General features: G+C 38.8%; 1 protein-coding gene and 1 pseudogene across 6 annotated transcripts in view; both read right to left on the bottom strand.

Moving 5' to 3' along the window:
- Window positions 1–15,345, bottom strand: part of BICD1 (BICD cargo adaptor 1) — a 280,766-nt gene that overhangs the window by 232,920 nt on the left and 32,501 nt on the right. The gene's annotated exons all lie outside the window — the stretch shown is intronic.
- LOC143691658 (chaperone Ric-8A pseudogene) lies at window positions 823–4,047 on the bottom strand (annotated as a pseudogene).

Here is a 15,345-nt window from a genome sequence, read left to right as displayed (position 1 = left end):
TTTTAAGGATTAAGCCAGTGGAAAGACGTCACAACAGGTGAGAACTCAGTCACTGTAGAGACAATGGCAGACCAGCAGGGACAAGGTATATGTAGGGGCTGCCAGCCATGCACCCAATGAGAAAGAATACCTTTCCCAAGCACACCTTGGGAAACTGTGTCTCTGACACAGCATGGTCATATATAAAGTTCTAACGGGTTCTTTCCCTTTGTGAAATGCAGCACTTGCCCCAACTCCAGGGAAGAGTATTCCAGATTGCTCACCAACTACAGTTGGGATCATATCTCTGCACCCACTCTGCCCCATAGACAGAGACTTCTCACATGTTCCTCCTGGCACACAGGAAACTACTCCATTTGTAGAAATCAAGGCTAAGTTCCCTTATAGTCGGATAAGCACCTCAGTCCTAGAGATAAGAATCTGGACCAGAGGCAAATAATGATCAGAACTTTAGGGATAAAGAGAAAAGGTCTCCGAGCTGGAGAGTGGGTACAGAGCTGTGTGGTGGGTGGGCCAATCCTTCCCCAGGCTGTGGTTCCAAGGACATCTCTGAAAGCAGGCTGTTCTAGTTTGCTAGCTGTTGAAATGCAACACACCAGAGACAGATTTGCTTTTAATAAAAGGGGATTTATTTCATTCGTTCTTGAGAGGAAAGCAGCTAACTTTGACTGAGGTACTTTCTTATGTGGGAAGGCACAGGGTGATCTCTGCTGACCTTCTCCACAGGCCTCTGGGTTCCAACAACTTTCCCAGGGGTGATTTCTTTCTGCATCTCCAAGGCCCTGGACTGCGCTGCAAGTGCGGAGATGAGGTATACTGAGCTGCGTTACATTTTGCTTTCTCATTTAAGCACTAGCCAATTAAGTCAAACATCATTCATTGCAGCAGGCACGCCTCCTAGTCGACTCCAGATGTAAATCAGCAACAGATGAGGTTCATGTACCACTGGCTCATGGCCACAGCAACAGAACTAGGTGCCTTCACCTGGACAAGTTGACGACTGAATCTAACTACCACACAGCCCCAGTTCTGACAGGAGGGCACAGTCCCAGTTTGGGTCTAAGGAGAGCTAACCCTCCATGGTCTGCACTGGGGCTCCTGTAGAGACTTGAAGTGACCCTGGGGTACTCATGCCCGTAGGCTGGTTTGACTCGGTACCTGGAGAGCTTGTCAAACATGTTTTCTAGCTTCAATGCCACATGTTCCTTCTGCTCTTTGGACATGCCCTCCACGGGGTTGGGCAGACTCTTCCACCCAACTGGCCACCAGGTTTATGCTGGTCCTGGCTTTCTTGTACTTCTGTGTCCTTGGCCTTGCCTTCTGAGTACTATCCTCATCCAGCCCCCTCCACGAGACCTCACGTAGCCAGCAGGCCAGAAGAGTTCCCACAGTCCATGTACCTAATGAGGCAGGCACTATCTGAGCACAGAACGAACAGGAACCAGGTACTCAGCCACTACCCTCTTGATAGTCTTGTCCAGGTGAGTCATGAGGCAGACCACCTTGCTCAGTAAAGGGTCCCCACCTCCAGCCAGGTTCTCACATTCCACAGTGGGGACAGCACCTGGGCCTTCAGGCACTTCCTGGAGGGGAGGAGGGGAGCACACTCTCAATATGCTTAGCACGGGCACCATGCTGTCCTTCAGCTTGAGCGTCTATCTGGTCAGGAAACTGAGGTACACATGGACCACATCCACACATTCACTACCAAGAACTCGAGGGAATCCACCTGTGGCTCCAGGATGAACAGAACATCCGGACACTTGAGGGCAAGTTCCCCAGGAGGTGCACCATGTGGTTGTGGAATGCCTAAGTAGGGTCTCTGGCAGCAGTGACCATCACACAGTGCTACAGAAGGTTCCCTAGGTGCCGGTAAAGGGAAGCATCCTCTTGGTCCACGACCTTCTTGATAGAGCATACTGAGGATGTTCAGATTTCTGAGGAGGAAGGAGATTGGGGACTCTCTCTTGGGGGCCATCCTCAACATCAGCTCCAGTGTGTCAGTCAGCAGACACATCCCCTGCAGCCTCTCAAACAGTTGCTGGCCCATGAAGAGGAGCCATCCCTCAAACAACTAGAGGTCACACCAGGAGCGCCATGTGCGCTCCGCATGCCTCACCACCAGGCCAAATCACTGGCACAAAGCTGCACAGGCACATGAGGAAAACTTGAGCACAATGCCCATTCCCAAGTCCAGGGGCTTGGGAGCACCCCTCGGAGGCAAAGATGCCAGAATGGCAGCCCATGGCCTGCAGGTTCTGGTGGCTGGTGAACAGGTCCAGGCAGCTGCAGTCCCTGGACAGGCTGTGGACACTCTGCAGCCAGGTGACAAAGTGGGAGGGTGGCAACCTCAGTCCTAGGAGAGAGGAAGATCTACTAGTCTCTTCCTGTCTTCCTGTCGGGCATCATTGAGCATGAAGTTCTGGAAATTTTCCCAATTGTACACCTGCAAAGCCTACACAGTCATATCCTCCTCCTCTGTCTTCATGTCATCCACGACTGCCCAGGACTCCCTGGCACCCAGGGACACTCCAGAGGCTCTGACCACTGGGCAGGAGGAACCTCACTAGTGGTGTCACCTGAGTCCAGCCTGAATCTGGCTCCACACTGGCTGGGGCTGGCACATATTTTACTGTTGAGTTGTGGTCTCTCTTGTTCATGAAATGTTTCCCAGTTTGCTTCCCAGGCGCCACGCTCCTGGCTCTCTTACTACAACTTTTCACTTTCTTCATGGTACCTGTTCTACTTTGCTAGCTGCCAAAATGCAATATATCAGAAACAGAGTGGCTTTTAGAAAGATGACTCTATTAAGTTACAAGTTTATAACTTTAAGGCCATGAAAATGTCCCAATTAAAGCAAGGCTATAAAAATGTCCAATCTCAGGCATCCAGGGAAGGATACCTTGATTCAAGAAGGCCAATGAAGTTCTGGGTTTCTTTCTCAGGTGAAAAGGCACACGGCAAACAGGGCATCATCTGGTAGCTTCCTCTCCAGGCCTCCTGCTCCACAAAGTTCCCTGGAGGCGTCTTCCTTTTCCAACTCCAAAGGTCACTTGCTGGTGGACTCGGCTTCTCATGGCTATATCATTCTCTGCTCTCTCAGAATCTCCCACTTTCTCTAAAATGTTTCCTCTTTTATAGGATTCCAGTAAACCAATCAAGACCCACTCCAAAGGGTGGAGTCACATCTCCATCTAATCAAGTTTAATACCTACTCTTGATTGAGTCACACTTCCATGGACTATATCTAATTATGGACTCCATAATCTAATTAAAGTTCCCAACATACAGTACCGAATAGGGATTAGAAGAAACCATTGCTCTCACAAGACTTCTTAGGATTAAAAATTGCTTTTTTTAGGGTACATAAATCCTTTCAAACCAGCACAGCAACCTTTTCTTCTGCTGTCCCAAAATGCTGATACCGCAGATATCCGTAGCCCTTCTCCTTTCTTCCTATACTTTAATCTCATTTACTCATCCAACTTCAAGAACTACCTACATAAAATTATTTGAAACCAAAGAAAACACACAACCAGACCCAGACCCATATTAATGGTTCTTTGTTGCAAATTTGCTTGCTTTTTTTCACTAGTTAGTCCTAAGATTCAGAACTGTATTTGCACCTGACTACTCAGTGTCTCCATCCCAACCTCTTACAAGTCCCTTAAACTCCACCTGTTCAAAACACAATTGAGAAAAATCTCAAACCTTTTCTCCGCATTCTCTATTTTGGATAACAACAACTGATCAGCCTTTCCCAAATGAAAATCAGGAAACCATCATGGATGGGAGGCACCAATGTAAAATAGTGACTGATGTAACAGTAATTAAGAATAATGTGTAAGGGATACAAGGGTAGTTCAGTGGTAGAATTCTCACCTACTATGTGGGAGACCCAGGTTTGATCCCGGGTCCATGTACTTCCCAAAAACCAAACAAACAAGCAAAACAAACAAACAAAAATTCAATAAATGGCGCTGCAATAATGGGATACTCACATGGAAAAATTATGAAATGTTACCCCGCCGTACAGCATACAAAAAAAAAAAAAAGAATAACGTGCAAAAGAAAACTGTGAGGTTGGCTGCTAAACAAACTTTGGAAATAACTGTTAATATATGCTGATGGTATAAGGAAGAAAAGTGAGAGAATAAATCAGTTATGAGAGAGCCGCTATATGTATGTATATATTTTATAATTATCAACATGGAAATTTGATTAATTCCATTTTCCACACTAAATTCTAAGTTCTCTGAGTTCAGGACCCATGCCTATTTCACTCATTTTTGTATCCCTAGCACCTAAGAATAGCGCCTCACATGTATAGTAGATACTCAATAAACATTAGCTGGATCATGGTTACTAATACCTAATTGGCCAATAACACAAGTGAATTCTAATATGATTTGTCTATTAAGATCAAAATAGACCTACAGAATGCCAACAGACAATACTAGTCTCCACCACCACACAAACAAAAAAAAATGTCAGTAGAACGGTTAAAACTTTCTCAGCTTATCTGTTGAGTCTTCAGCTTATCATTTGGCCAGAAATTTCTCTACCTCACTAGGTGAAAGTCCCTGAATATGACAGTGATTTTCACCTCAGCAAAGTTAAACTGGCTTTGAGGGCCATTTATTATTTTTAAAGTCCCCTTCCAAAGATTAAACCAGCCTAAAAGTGCCTCTGATATCAAATTTCTGGACATCAATTGATCAGGAAGGTATGGGACAGGGAAGTAAGTCTAATCAAGATCTTTGGACTTGAAAAGAAGAACCAAGGGAAAGGAACTTCTTTAAAAGCATTCTACCCTCTGAAGGAGACGTTGACTCACAAATCTCTATCACTAAAAGCTGGCAACTCAAACGAGATTAAGGCAAATATTAATATGAATTATTTACGTACAAGGATGCTTGTTTGTGTTGGTAAATGAACTGTCATGACATATATAGGGAAAACAGAAATCTGCTTCTTCTGGTGCTTTGTCCTAAGCCTTTCTCCTTAAGACCCTACAGTTACAGAAATAATATTCACTCCAGCCTTTAAAACAAAAGGTTCTTTTTCTAACCCCTGAAATCCAACGGATCAACAAATTTTGTCAACCTGATCCTCTAAAATTCAGCACAAAAACTGCTTTCTCTGTGTAAAGTCAAAACTGGCTCTCTATGTTGCCAATACATTCTGTATATTACCACGTATTATAAAAATGTATTATAATTATTTCCTCCATTCCTCTTCCAAGACCAGAAGCTACTTAAGATTTTCAGGATTTTCTTTGTAATAAATTGGACTTAATCCCGAAACTGATCCTTAAGTGGCACTCAATAAATCACTGTCAAAAGAAAAATGAGATTTGGGATAGCAAAGTTAAAGCCTTTCGTCCCTCCTACTTTGCACTTCTATGTGGCCTCTTCCACTTCCATTCTTCGTCAGATCCATGATTATCATCTTGTGTCCATTGTGCGCCTCATGATTTCAGTGGTGCTTCCCCGGGTGTACAGAATGCGCAAATGTAGCATTATGGCTCTTTTACTTTGTTTCTCCCTTCCTCAGAAGCAAAAACCATGAATCTGTATGAATCCAGTACTAAGTGCTAAAATATGCAGAAATAATATGGCAGAGTGGTAATGATTAAAACACTGACAAAAACTGAAAAGAGTATTGCATTCAAGAAAACAGGTCTTCCAAGATAACAGCTAGTGGCACTTGCTTCCACTCATACTAATGTCCATCAAGGTAAATGGATGATCTGACATTTGAATATAAAAGAAGAGAACTCTGAGCTCTGAGGCAACTGCTAATGCAGGGGAGGGGGTTAAGGGGTGAGGGAGGAAAGGTAATTCTGAGAAGTGTGGATTAATATTTGAACCTTGGTCTTTATAAAGGGAACAAGAGCTTAACTTGCTATATAAAAGGTTTCAGTAGAGAATAGATTTTTTTTTGGCATCATCATGCACGTGGATAGTAAAATAACCTGTCTTGATTTATGAAAGCAATTACCAAGTGCTGTTAACATAAGTGAATTCATTTCACCTGTAATGTCTTCTGGCAATTTTTCATTTAGCCTGGATGAAGTCAGGGGATTTGACAAAATATTTCTTATTTCTAAGAAGGTGTATTTTGCTGGTTTAAACCAGAGTCTTTAGCATTTCTACCCACTATAGATTTACACCTCTTATACTTTTCTTAATACTTTAGAGGTAACATTTTCAAGAGTAGGAAAGGAGAAATATCAGATTTTGTTATTATCAAAAAAATATCAATTTTTGCTTTTTTTGTGTGTTTTTTTTTATTGTGTTTTACTGACATTTATTTACCTTGGAAAGAATAACTTACAAACTCAAGCCTCGATAAATGAACTACATAAGATTCAAAGATGGTCACAACAATGCATTTATATTTAAAGTTATGCCAGATTAAATTACTAATTGTGAAAGACAAAAATTATATATAAGACCTCAGAGCAGGGAAAATTTTCTTAAGACGACATGGAAATACATGAACAACAAAGAAAAAAACTGATAAATTCAATAACTTAATTACACTAAAATTGGGAATTTTAGCAAAGGACACCACAAAAAGAGTGAAAAGACAAGCCACTGGGTAAGAAAAGATGTTTGCAACAGGTAAAAAATAATAAAGAACTAGGATCTATACTCTCTATATAGAACTCCTATACACCAATTTAAAAGAGACAGCATAATATTTTAAATAGCTAAAGTTTTAAACCATCAGAGAACACAAGTTAAATTATATCTATAGTTAATAGTACAATTATAAAAATGTGCTTTCATCACTTGTAACAAATGTACCACACCAATGCAAGGTGTTAATAACAGGTAGTTGTATGGGAATCCTTAATTTTATGCATAATTGTTCCATAAACCCACACCTCTCTAAAATTAAAAAAAAAGATATGAATTTCATAAAATAGAAAATCCAAACAAATATTTTAAAAGTTATTCAACCTCATTAGTAATCAGGGAAATGCAAATTCTAACACAATGAAGACACCCCTGTACACTCACCAAATTAGCACAATGCTTAATCTGATGATTCCCAGCGATGTGAGGATAGAGGAATGAGAATTCTCATACACTGCTAGTAGGTATATAAATTGGTATGATTACTTTGGAAAACACACTGAGATCATAGGCACAGCCTGCTGCCCAGCAATTCCACTCCAAAATTCATGAGCATGTGCACCAAGTTTAAGCACAAAATATTCACAGCAGCACTACTCATAGCAGCCCAAGCAGTGAAAGCAATACCAAAGTCCATCCACTGAAGAGTGGATAATAAGTTGTGGCATAGTCATACAATGGAGCCATACATTAACAAATGAAAGATCTGCTGCATGCAAGGACATGAAGAATCTCACCAAAAAATGTTAAGCAAAAGAAGTAAGGCACGAAAAAAACATATACAACATAATTCCATTCATGTAAAACAGATAAAACTAAACCACATGTAGCAAAACTATAAAGAAAATCAAGAAAGTGATTATGACAAATTTAAGAATAATGATATCAGTGACTGAGAGAGTTAAAACAGGGTCAAAGGCTACTCTGGAGACTACTTTTGTGCAAGCTTCAGCTAGATATTGCCATTTACCATAGTTTGCCAAACCCCAACCAAAACCATTTCCATGAAAGCTAAAGAACACCTAAGGCTTCATCTGAGATTCTACAAAGTTCCATGCACTGTGATTACTTTCCAGAAAACTACAACCTCCAAATGGGTTCCTAGACCAGATAAGTCTGACACCCAGGGCCTAGCCTCTCCAGAACATCAGAAAGTTCTATCCCCAATCCCATGTTATCAACAGCCCCTTACAACATGAAAAAGTTAGAATGGGCAGGGCCCAAACACCCCTAAAGATAGGGAGAAGGATCAAAGGAGAAAGAGGAGTCATAACAGAGAAGAGAAGATTTAACAAATGAGTATGATTGCTGGATAGTTGTATTGATATTTCTTTTAAGTCTCCAGATTCTTGAAACAGCTACAAGGGAAAACCCAAAACTGTAGAACTATAAGCCATATCAAACTCAGAAATCTGTTCTATAACTACTTGTTATAATGTACTTTGAAATATATTGGGGTTTTTTGTATATATGTTATATTTTACAATTTTAAAATGGTCTTTTTTATAAAGAATAATGATGACTTGGCAGGAGAAGGGGCAGGTGCAAAAATAAAGGGGCACTCAGGGAGTTCTGGGGTGTTCACGATATTCTATTCTCTTCACTTCGGTGTGGCTACATGGGTGGTTGCTTTATAGTATTTCTTAGACTGTACATTCATGTGTGTGAACTTTTCCATATACATAATATATTTCACAATTTTAGATGTTACGAAAAGATTATGCAGGCAAATAAGCATAAATGTTATAGAAATAGAATGATGTAACCTGGAAATGAATGCTATGAAAAGTGAATCATAGGCTTCTTTGGTTAGTGGCCTTTCTTCAAACCTAAAAACAAAGTCTATTCTTTGTTACCATGAACAAGAATGGCACTACTACAATGGCAATAAATGCTTTAAGAGGATTTGATTTGTGGATGTTTGTACCTCTTTGCATATTTTTAGCTCCTCATAGTTTTAAATGCTTTTAGTTCATTCTTCCCAATCTTATTAGGCACACACGACAAATGCTATCTCTGTTTTACAAGCGAGGAACTGCAGCCAGATCTCAAGGTCCCTGTGGAGCACTGGCAGGGTCACTATACACAGTGTGCAAGGTGTGTGGTTCTGGGAACATAGGGCCACATGGGCCAGACCTGGCACAGGCTACTAGATGCAACTGTTAATTCACTTGACAAAATAGATCCTGGAGTGCCACTCTGTGCCCAACACTGCACTCGCTACTGGAGTTGGAACAGCAAACAAAGTAGACAGGGTCTTTCTGTATCCAAAGGGGTAGGCTTGAACAGATGATTTTACAATCACTAAATCACACTTGCATTAAGCACTACAAAATGTTCAAAGTCCTCGAAACTTCATGAATGATTAATGAGGGAGTGTGGCAAATAAAAGATCAGGGAAGACTCCTCTGAGGAGGAATATCTGAACTGAACTCTAATGCATGGGGCTCTGCCCTGCAACTACTTGTTGAAGAATGCTCTCAAAATTATTGCTTTTTTCTTTGCTTTGTATATATGTTATATCATACAATTAAAAAAATATTTAAAGAATGTATGGGGGTGCACAGGTGGTTCAGCGGTAGAATGTTCGTCCTCCATGGGGAAAACCAAGGTTTGATTCCCAGACCATGCACCCTGCCCCCCCAAAATGCATGGAAATTAGCCAAGGGAGAACGTTTTGGCATAGCAATATTTTTATAACTGAGCAGCCCATTATCAGCCTGTACCCCAACCTAGACTCACCCCTTCCATAATGGACCCCACCTCACTCACGGCTGACTCTCGCCCCATCCGTGACTCACCGTAAGTGCTTTTATATTTACTTGTACTTTCTCTAAATGTCCCCTTCAAAACATTCTGCTGCAAGTGACCAAATCAAAGCTTGAACTTGGATCTCAATCCAATGTTCCTCTTGCTATATTTTGCTGAGAGGAATATTTTTAGTGCTTGCTATCTGAATGAATTATTCTTCTTTCTGAACTTTTCAACTGTGATACTCATTATCCAAGCATTCAATTATCTGAGTCCTTCTAGTTATAAGGATTACACAAAAAAGAAAAATCATACCATGAAAATATTTGTTCCTGAACTGCCCACTTATGGAATAAATCTTCATTCCTAGCATTTTTCTAGAGTCTTTCTTTCTCATTCAATTATTCCGCAAATATTTACTGTCTCCTCTGTGCCAGGCACCATTCTGATGTTGGGGAAACAGCCATGGACAAAACAAATTCCCTTCTCTTTTGTAACTTTTATTTTACTGAAAGGAGACAGAAAAAAAGACAAAAAAAAAAAGTAATCAGGAGGTAACAAGTGTCATGAAGAAAAATAAAGTGGAATAAGGTTGTGGATTGAGCAGGGAAAACTATTTAACAGCCTATAGAATTAGTATCTCCCTATTTAAGTCTCATGGAGTGCTACCCGTGTACTCAGTAAACACCATGTAAATCAAATGCACAGTGAAATTTCAAATCATGCCACTTGCAAGATTTCATAAAACCCTGTGCTGGTTTGAAAGGATGTATGTCCCCTAGAAAAGGCATGTTTTAATCAAAATCCCATTTCATAAAGGTAGAATAATCCCTATTCCATACTGTATGTTTGGAAATGTAATCAGATCATCTCCCTGGAAGTGTGATTTAATCAAGAGTGGTTGTTAAACTGGATTAGGCAACAACATGTCTCCACCCATTCGGGTGAGTCTTGATTAGTTTCTGAAGTCCCATAAAAGAGGAAACATTTTGGAGATTGGAGATTCGGACAGAGCAGAAAATGGTGCAGCACCACGAAGCAGAGTCCACGAGCCAGCGCCCTTTGGAGATAAAGAAGGAAAATGCCTCAGGGGGAGCTTCATGAAACAGGAAGCCAGGAGAAGAAGCTAGCAGATGATGCTGTGTTCGCCACATGCCCTTCCAGAGAGAGGAACCCTGACCGTGTTCACCATGTGCTCTTCCAGATGAAAGAAAAACTCTGACTGTTCGTCATGTGCCCTTCCACTTGAGACAGAAACCCTGAAGTTCACTGGCCTTTTTGAACCAAGGTATCTTTCCCTGGATGCCTTTGATTGGACATTTCTATAGACTTGCTTTAATTGGGACATTTTCTTGGCCTTAGAACTGTAAACTAGCAACTCATTAAATTCCCCTGTTTAAAAGCCATTCCATTTCTGGTATATTGCATTCTGGCAGCTGGCAATCTAGAACAGGCCCACAAAAGAAGTCTTTCAATAACCAAGTCACAAAGAAATAAGAATCTGGCAGCATTAAACTGTTAACAATTGAATAAAAGAAATAAGAAAGCTTGTTTGTATTTCAGATGCTTAACAAGAGAATAATTTTTATTACAAAGTACTTTTTAAAGCTTTGGAAAAATTAATGAAGCCTTCAAATAAGGCTTAGGTTCTCTTCATAGAAATGTTGCAAGAGTTCAGATGTGAAGCAAAATCTCGTAAGGTGCCTTTTGTAGAGAAAAAATATATATGTCATAGGTAACAACAACTACTTACCGTTAATTTAAAGAATATGTTTTTATATGTTTACTTATTTCAGTAAAGAGTTCTAACCGATCCTCTTTTTTCTCACTATTTACTATGAAGTTTTGGTCCCCATTTTAAATCATTTTGCTTTCATTTTTTTTGTATGTCAATTATTCTAAAATAATAAAGGTTCTCAAATTGGATAAGATTTTAAGTCCTCACACTTAACACCTTCTTTTTGCTTATTATATTAGGTTAAACCACGTGGGACTGCAATATTCTATCATTTCTAACCTACAAAAATTGCATTTTTATATGATTCATCCCAATATGTAATCTCGAAGTCTAAGCTGTTCATTCTTGCCCACAGCCGTGTTCCTGACCTTGGTGGCCCTGAGAAAGAATTGATGGTCAGGCTGAACAAAATGAAAAGTCTTCTGCTTCTCGTTATAATTTTTCTTCCCCATTTAAAAGGAATTCACTGTCATCTTTTTTGTTAAGTCAAATGAAGAGGATTGGTGAGATTTATACCTATTTTTCTTTTAATTAAACTATGATTAAACTTAGACACTTAACAAGCATTTTTTGATCACCTACCATGTGTTAGGAAGGCCCCAGGAGCGAGAAAGACAAGTAAGACAAGTAAGACAAGGGTAGCTGACTGGTGAATCTTAACAAAAAATGGGAAGCAAAGGCAGGAAAACCAGTATTCATAGGATCCTATGGTAAGTGCTATTAAACAGTCTGTCTGCTCCATGTAGCAACTGTTAAGCCGAAAAGGGGATCAGACTTCAATGAGAGATATGAACAAAGCTGATCTGGTAAATAAATCAGAATACAGGGTATAGACAGATAAGATAAATCAGAATACAAGGTAAAGAATGATAGTGTCTTTCTAAATGTTTTGTTTGTTAATTTTTTTTAATTAATAAAAAAAACTGTAAAAAAAAAAAAAAAAAGAATGATAGTGTCTATATTCCAAAATTTCACCTTCTGCATGAGACCAAAGGAAGAGAAGTTTATTTTATTGAAAATTTAATTTTTCTCTAGCACTTAGAGAATCTAACTTAGCCTGTCTGGCCAGTCCATGTAAACAACCTAAATATATAGATCTAAAATAGGGAATGAGATCTTGAAATTCTGCATGGCTTAATGTAATACCCTGATACATTTCAGATAAAAAAAGGATTTGCAAAGTCCCTTAAGGATTGGAGTAAAAAATGGAAGAATTAAAACTTCCCTACCTAGGAAATTCCTCTCAAACATTAGGGACTATCAAGTTAATAGGCTAAGGCCTCAGTGTTGAGGCTTGCTCTTAAGAAAGTCATTTGTGAAACAGGGAAGCTAAGCCTACCTATAATTATGCCCAAGAGTCACTTCCAAAGAACCTCTTTTGTTGCTCAGATGTGGCATCTCTCTCTAAGCCAATTCTGCACATAAACTCATTACCCTCCTGCCTACATGGGACATGACTCCCAGGAATGAGCCTGGCCTTTGGCATCTTGGGATTGACAATGCCTTCTTGACCAAAAGTGGTAAAAGAAATGTAATAAAATAAGGTTTCAATGGCTGAGAAATTTCAAATGGAGTCAAGAAGTCATTCTGGAGATTACACTTATGTAAGCTTCAGCTAAATATTATAAATTGCCATGGTAGGCCAAGGCCCAACCAACAGTATTCCTAAAGACCCTAAATACCCAGGGCTTTATCTAAGATTCTATAATAGTTTCACTCAGTTTATTTTTCAGATACCTAAAATCTCCAGATTGTTCCTATGCCAGATAAGCCCTGAAACCTAGAGAGTCACCAGTCCTCCAAGATATCAACAAGTTGCATCCCCCTACCCCATAATGTCAACACCCCTTCTCAACATGAAGAAGTTAGACTGGGCATTGCTCAAATATCTCCAAAGACTAAGGGAAAGATCAAGTGAGATGGAGGAGCTGTAAGAGAGAAGACTGGATTTAACAAATGAGTATGACTTGAATCATTACACTGATATTTCTCTCTAGTCTCCACTGTATTAGAGTAGCTAAAAGGAAATACCTGAAATTGTGGAACTGTAACCAATACTATACCTTGAAGCTTGTTCTATAACTTCTTAGTAAGAAGTACTTTGAAATTTATCACTTTTCTGCATATGTTATATTTCACAATTTTAAAAATGTTTAAAAAAAAAAAAGTTTGTCTGAAGGAAGGGCCTCTACATCAGATTTCTTATTGAACATTACAAATAGTGGATTTAGTTTTTACTGTATTTTTTCATACATTTTAGCTTAATAAAAAAATTGCAACAAATTGGTCAAAGGCAAATATTAGGACAAAAATAAATTAGAAATATGAATTCTGAATAAGTTACAAACAAGGTAGTACGATCCTGAATAATTTCATTTTCATAATTCTTATAAAACAGGAGCATGACATGGGAATGATTTCTTGTCTGAATGATAAGTCCTCACTTCAAAGTGGCAGATGGAGCACCTTATGTTCACAGAAGGAAAGCCAAAGGCCCAGACAAGATGACCACTTGGCCAAAGGAACTGAAGCAAAACAAAGACATGGTTCTAAACTTTTATCTCCCTGAAAGGTAACAAAGGCTTTTAATTTGAGAGATTTTTTACAGAATTAGAGAAAACCAGTGTGAAGTTCAACAACCTGTTTTCCTTTATGGGTCAAGGCAACACATACATTATAAAGCACATTTCAATACACTGAAAAATTATGAGTTCCCAATCACTGAGTTTAAGGTGTCATATTTCCTCTGGTATATACCATGTTGTTCATGCAATTATTAGTGCTCTTTTTTTTTTACTTTTAATTTTTCTGCTTCCTTATATGCCAAAATTATACACATCTAAGTATGTAATGTGAACACAAGAACAAGAAATTTAGGGATAAAATCATTTTCACCCACAAAACTAACACCCAATAATTTGTTTTTTATTTGTAGTTACACTTCTTATAAATATATAATCAAGTAAGTAGTCTGGTCAGCAAATAAAAGATCCTCTTAAACAATGGCATTTTTCTTTCTTTTTTTTTTTGCATGGGCAGGTACTGGGAACCGAACCTGGATCTCCAGCATGGCAGGAGAGAATTCTGCCACTGAGCCACCATCGCACCAACCGGCACTCTTAATGGAGGCATTGTTGTGCAATTGGATAAGAAGGCAAGGACACGCAGACCAAAAACAATCTGCAGAAGGGGAATTTTAAATAGTTAAACAGCATGAACAAAAATGTTTTAATGTTATTAATAATTTAACTTTTAAAAATAATATAGTATGTCATGTCTTACCTACCCAATAAGCAAGAATTTTTGAAAAAAAAAAAAAACAGCAGTTTTTCATCTCCTTTGTATACATGAGATCACAAAAAAATTGTGACATTTTAAAAAATTTACATGTCTAATTCATATATTGTTCCCTACAATACATTCTGGGAGCGATAACATATTTCAAAAGACCTGAGCTGATTTCAAGTAAGAAATGAGAGTGTCATGAAATACTTATTGGAAAACTCCTAAGGCCCATTTTGACTTGATTTATCAGAAATTTCACAGTGAAATTACACATCTTAGAAATGGAATGATATTATTTCTGAACACACAAAAAATTTTTTTAATTATAATTAAATTAAAAAAAAACTTACATTATCATTCTTGAAGCTGCCTTATACTCAGCCAAATAGTCAGAATTGAGAGCTTACGAATACAGTTACAAGGTTGTTTAAAGATGTGAAATCATTACACCACATAAATATTTGCTGACAAAACTGCCCAGTGAAGAAGTACCCCCCACCTTAGTTTTTTCCTAGAGTCTGCTCATTCTCACTGAATTATTCAGTTGTGTACAGCAAAGTACAGACAATGCATGACAGAAGGAAAAACAAGAATATGCCACTGTTTCTGGGTTCTTAGATTCATGCAGCATGGAAGAGAGAGAATGAACAGTTATCATCTACAGACGGTTGCAGAGTAAATTAAGTCAAAGAAAAAATATTCTTGGAAGAGATTAAGATGCAGGAAAATTTGTTTACTATGGAGAATGATGGTACCAGACAGATAGGTACAATGTTTGGCAAAGGCAGGGGGGTGAATTGATGAGAAGAGGAAGATTTGACTAGAGAAAGAAACACAAGGCTTTCTGAAGGTAAGAATAAGAGAAAGAATGAATAAACGATCTTCAAATCCTATTATAACAATCTTATTTATACTTTTTTGTTC

The sequence above is a fragment of the Tamandua tetradactyla genome, chromosome 7, assembly GCF_023851605.1.
Source record: "Tamandua tetradactyla isolate mTamTet1 chromosome 7, mTamTet1.pri, whole genome shotgun sequence".
Classification (NCBI taxonomy): Eukaryota; Metazoa; Chordata; class Mammalia; order Pilosa; family Myrmecophagidae; genus Tamandua; species Tamandua tetradactyla.
Note: the sequence above shows the minus strand (reverse complement) of the source record. Positions and strands in the feature narration are given on the sequence as shown.